The sequence below is a fragment of the Perissodus microlepis genome, chromosome 7 (assembly GCF_051167445.1).
Source record: "Perissodus microlepis isolate ML-2025 ecotype Zambia chromosome 7, ASM5116744v1, whole genome shotgun sequence".
In the NCBI taxonomy this organism is placed as follows: domain Eukaryota; kingdom Metazoa; phylum Chordata; class Actinopteri; order Cichliformes; family Cichlidae; genus Perissodus; species Perissodus microlepis.
In genome coordinates, this window is record NC_140467.1 from 35036250 (window position 1) to 35041696 (window position 5447).

The 5447-nt window shown below is 36.8% G+C and overlaps 1 pseudogene across 1 annotated transcript; it reads right to left on the reverse strand.

Annotated features, from left to right (window-relative positions):
• Window positions 1-238: 238 nt before the first annotated feature.
• On the reverse strand, window positions 239-4735 carry LOC146383509 (uncharacterized; annotated as a pseudogene). Its single transcript, XR_014800763.1, has 8 exons — window positions 3989-4735; window positions 3290-3414; window positions 2658-3014; window positions 2352-2571; window positions 1805-2029; window positions 1485-1629; window positions 1284-1388; window positions 239-1051 (listed from the first exon to the last, which is right to left on the reverse strand). The product of XR_014800763.1 is annotated as an uncharacterized LOC146383509 (transcript).
• Between the last annotated feature and the right edge of the window lie 712 nt (window positions 4736-5447).

Below are 5447 nucleotides of genomic sequence, written 5' to 3' on the forward strand. Positions count from 1 at the left end.
TGTATGCTTATTTGAAGAAAATGTGACTTATTATAAGTAAAAGACACTTTGATATTTAGAAAATCTGTACCTAAAATGAGTATTATGCTTTCTTGAACAAGCTGTTTTCAAGAATTATTTGCTTACTTTAAGATTCTACACCTTAATTTAGCTTTTTCACATAAAAAAAACATCTTACTATAGGACAAATTTTCTTAAAACTGAATTGTTTCTTTCTTGATTGAGCTAACTATAAGAATTATGTTTCGACTCTGAGAACAATAATCAGCAAAAATTCCTGAGAATAAGACACCATCTCTTCAAAAAGCTACTAAAAATAAGGGAATTCATCTTAAATTAAGACAGCAAAAGCACTCTTAGATTTTGCGCTTTTATTGACATAGCAATGGGTCAGTAACTCACTGAGGTCTGTTCCAGGAGAATCATGTCTAAAATTATACATTTCAGCAGGGTACTGTGTAACATGGCCAATATAAGAAGTGCATATTCCAGATACTCTTAACATGAATAATAACAGTATAACACACTCATGGCTGGTATCAAAAATAAATTTTGCTGAAGCTTAAAACAATCACTATTTCAAATCCTATATTACATAACATTTTAGAAGAACAAGTTTAACGACCACACAAACAAACATGTGTTTTACATTTGAACAACTTTTCTAGAGAAAAAAAAACAACCTCACTGACTAACACTGAGTCTGATAAACAAGGCAGATGGAGTCTGTCATCTGAGAGACTCACTCAATGAATGACTTCCACTCACCAAGCGCCTTCTTGTAAGAGGGGGTTGAATCTCGGTCATGGATGGAGTCTTTGAGTATTTCAGTTTGCAAGACAGACAGCAGCGTGGAAATGCACTTTGGATATGTGAGGTGGAGGGCATAGTAATATGCCATCAGATAGAGCAGTCCCTCATTAAGATCCTTCCGGTCAAAAGTGCTCACTGGTGTGGTTCCAACAGCTATCATGCAGTTGCCTTCAGAGACAAGCAGAACTGGACAAGCCAGGGATCGCTGACGCAGGTAGCCTTCAGGGTCTTCTGAAGTCTACATGACAGAAAAAAAGAGGATTAGAACAAGACCGTAAGAAACACAATTTTTGAGTTGCATTACAGTTTAAAATGGATCAACTTTTTTTGTAGGTTTTATTAACATCAACATGTTATGGGGATCTGAACTTTAAGAATATTTGACTGACTCCACAGTAAAATATATAAAATGAAAACATGAGTAACTGCAAAATTCAACAATATATACACATAGAATATTGCAGCCTTACCTTTAGGACATGGAAAAAAGCAGATGCCCAGCTTCTTAGGTGGTACTGTGCTGGAAGGGAAAAGCACAGGAAGGGCTCTGAACACAGCTGCTGCATGTTCCACTGGTTTGAAAAAAGAAAAATAAGACAGGGCAACACCATTAAGCATTGCAAATAATGTAATCTGAAAAGCATAAATGTAGACAAATCAAGATACTGTAGCATCCAAAGTTTTTGGCAGCTTCATAACTTTCTTCATGACACCATAAAACTGCACCTTCGAGTAGAAGATTTCCCATCTATCCTTCATCTTAGAAATGTATTTCAAGTTGGATGGTTGAATAATTCTCCGCAGCTCATCAAGGACCTGAAAAATACAGACAGAAACCCAACTGAGATAGATCTGTCTAGCTCTGTATCTGGTCTTGACAATAAGTGATAACAACTTAAACATGAGGGCCAGTATTTAAGAAATTTGAAAATCATATCAAAATGTCCCCAAAGGAATAACAGGATGGCTAAAAGAAATAAGTGCTGCTTACATGATCCAGTTCTCTGAAACAAGGATATGCCTCTAGTATCTTCACTGCTCTGTCCTGCTCCTTTATAGCATCAGAGTTAATGAATTGTCTTCTAGACTCAAACTCCAGGTTCAGCAGTTGGGTAACAGCAGCTTTGTTCGGTTTTTTTGGTCTTGTATATTTCTTGAAGTGTCTTGTAGTGTCTTGCCTGGGTTTTTTGGCTGTCAAAGAAGTCAGCTGAACCAGCTAAACACATAGAGCAGAGGTGTGTAAATCATTTATTGCCACAGTAAGGCTTTATATATCTGTTATTGGTGCAAAACAATAAAACAAAAATACCAAAATATATCTGTAAATTAGATCAACAAATTAACTAACCACTTATCTTAAAATTGTTCATTCATCCTGTCAAGTTGTCACTATTAAATGGAACACAAAGATTCCAAGATAAACAGTGAAGTAGTTGTGTTCCATTGTTAGCAGAATTTTTAACAAAAAAACAAAAAGTATTGTCCAAACCACATTTACACTCAGGGTGTAATAAGAGGGTGCATTATATTATACTTACATTCTTCATCACTGCCATCCTGGTGGTGCACTGGGGTGCCCATCGATCTAACTGGTGATTTATCTAGAATAATAGTTGATGCACTGGACTCCCCACTGCTGTCACTTTTTGCAACGCTTTCATTCCCATCCTTTCTTGGCTTCTTCGCAGGAGGTTTTTTGCCCTTCTTTGGACTTTTGACATTGGAGAGTCTCTTCATTAGCTTTTTAGCAACATGCTCCTAACAGGTACAAACGATAAAAATTAAGATGATAAGATACATCACTCATGATTAACACAGAGTGGTATTGAGCAAATGCTACTTACCCACTCACCACACGTTTCTTTAAGCATTGGGTAGTACTCCATTAATCGCTTTGCCATGGCATCAACCTCATGTTTGCTGGGGTGTCTGGAGTCCTCAGCTGCTCTTGCTATCGAAATCATGTTTGTCATGGTGTTTCTTACGAGTCGACAAAAGAGTTCCTTTGACAAAGGTTCAGCACACTCTGTCCCCAGCCACTTCTTTTCAAAGTAGGAATGTCGAGCTTGCTCAAGTTCACTGTCTGTGAAGACTATGTACTCTGGGTTGGACATAGTCACAAACTTAGAAGTGCTGGGTTCCTCTCTGGAGAAGTCACCATCTCTAGTAGTTGTTAGCGTTTTTTCAGCAGCAGTCTTGTTCTAAAATACAGTGTACATAGGGCTAATTTCACATAAAATTGCACAAGAACTTTAGGTCTCTAAATATGAAAGAAAGTACAACAAAATATCAGTAAAGTGTTGAACAATAAAAAATATGTATATTTAATAAATGTGTAGGCCACTTGATTTAAATCAAAACTAAAGAAGATTCTACAGTCTATCTGTTAAGTGAGTATTGGTGGAATTACTTGAAACTGCATAAAACAAGCTGGTGTGTTCTCAGTTTTGTCACACAGCGACAGGACAGAACTTACTTCTTCACATTTGTGCACTGCAAGCCATAGAGCCCGACGCCTGAGGAATTGTTCAGGACCAGGAAACAGATCTTTGATGTCATCTCGTGAAAGTGATGAGAGCAGGTCTTCTCCAACATTTGCTTCTGCAATAGGAGTTTCCAATTATCACTACATTGCATTATCTTCATGTGCAAGCCAGCTGACAGCTTTGCTTGGGTAACAGACAGGATACATAGGAAACATAATTTAATATTTACCATTTAAAACCATGACTCTATTCCATTATTCTCCCTCCTCACTGCTCCACAGGTTCTAAATTAACTTCCTCCTATTGACTGGTAAAAGTAATATATTTGTGATACATCAATTAAATGCATGTATACATATAAATGTTTTTTTTTTTTTTGCTTCCTGGGCTAAAGTATATAATGAAATAACTTCACTAATGGAAATTTGAAACTCCCACAATTTCTGTAAAACTGGCATTAACTTATGGCACTTTGCACACTTGTTGAATAAATTCACAGACACTGAAACTAATAACTGGACATGAATTCTTTCATAACTCTCTGCACTAGCATATTTAAAAATGCTAATGCAACTAAGCTAACCGCACAGCTAAGCTAAGCTAACAACCGGGTATAGCCTGCCATGCTAGCGACTTAACATGCAACATAGCAGAACACAAAACACAGAAAAAACAAAACAGTCACATACCTTTCAGGTTGGCAATTGTTATTTCGTCCAGTTTTTCCATAGCGTGCCTTAATTTCTTCACACTGTACCAACTGTATCGCATCTACACCCAGACCCCAAAATATTACTGATCCTGCAATCCAACCGCTTAGGCACGGAGCTAGAGGCGGGAAGGTGGGCTGTACCAACTCAGGAGTATGGGGTTGTGTACGGAAATGGTTTAGTTCGCTCTTTTATACCTATAAAATGATATATATTTAAATATTTGACTATTTAGTTAGATTATGTTCTGTAAATACTGACGTGTGGGTACTATTACTTACTACAGCTGTTATAAGGCACTGAATTAGGATAGCCATTCCTACCCCATAATGGAATAATCCTGGTTATCTTGACTTTACGGAAAAGTAGTTCACAGACCAGTAAAACAAAATGATTTGGCGCTGTGTTATCTACATCGTTTTTGTGGGTCTGACCCTCAAATCCCTACTGAGTCATATTAATTCTGCACGTAGCCATAGTCCAGATTTCCATGAAGTTTGTGGCATAGATGGATGTGTCAAAGAATATCGTGTTTACAGCTAATTTTGGTATCACATTCTTCGAACACACTCCGACCACCTTGCCAATGGACGATGCAGCGGATCGATTAGGACACAAAAATCTGTAAGGTGAGACTGACTATATACTTTGATATCTTTGAAAATAATCATATAAAATATTCATGTTAGATGTCTACTTGTTTTTACAGCTTAACAGTAGATATGTTAATGCTTATTCCTTATAATCCACAACAATGCTATCTATTTATAAAGAATCTTCTGATAGTGTTTAATTTCTTCTACTAGAGAAAAGAACATTTTGTATTTTTTTAAACTTTTGTTTTAAATAAACCAATTGTCATGGTCCGCAGTCTCCTTGGTTGTTTGTGTTTGTTAATATTCATTGTGTCAGTTAGTTTCCTGGTTATTTGTTAATTATTTCCAGTGTTTAGGTGTTCTCTGTACCTCCCTTGTCTTCAGTGTATTGTCCCTGGTTCGATATTCGTGTTTATTCCTGTCCCTGCCCTGCATCGTTGTATTCTGTTTTGCTTCCTCCTGGTCTCTTCTCATCTGATTAGTGTCAGCTGTGTTTCGTGCCTGTCTGCCAATTCCTCGTTTCCTTTTGTGTGTGTATATTTAGTGTGTTCTTTGTCGGATCGTCTGTATTCTGTCCTGTGTTATCATCTGTGTTCCCTCCCTGATGTTTTCATGTCTTATGTTCCTTGTTCAAGGTTGTAAGGTTTTTGCAACATTTTCCATGTTTCCTGTGTTCTTTAGTTTAGCTTTCCCAGTTTAGGTTTTTGAGGATTTTTCAAGGCTTTTAAACTACAGTTAAGCTGCCAAATAGCAATGAGCATTAAATGAATATCCATTTATTAAACTCAGCTTGAAAACATGCATATTTTAGAGTAAATTATAAAATGCAGTATATTTCTGAC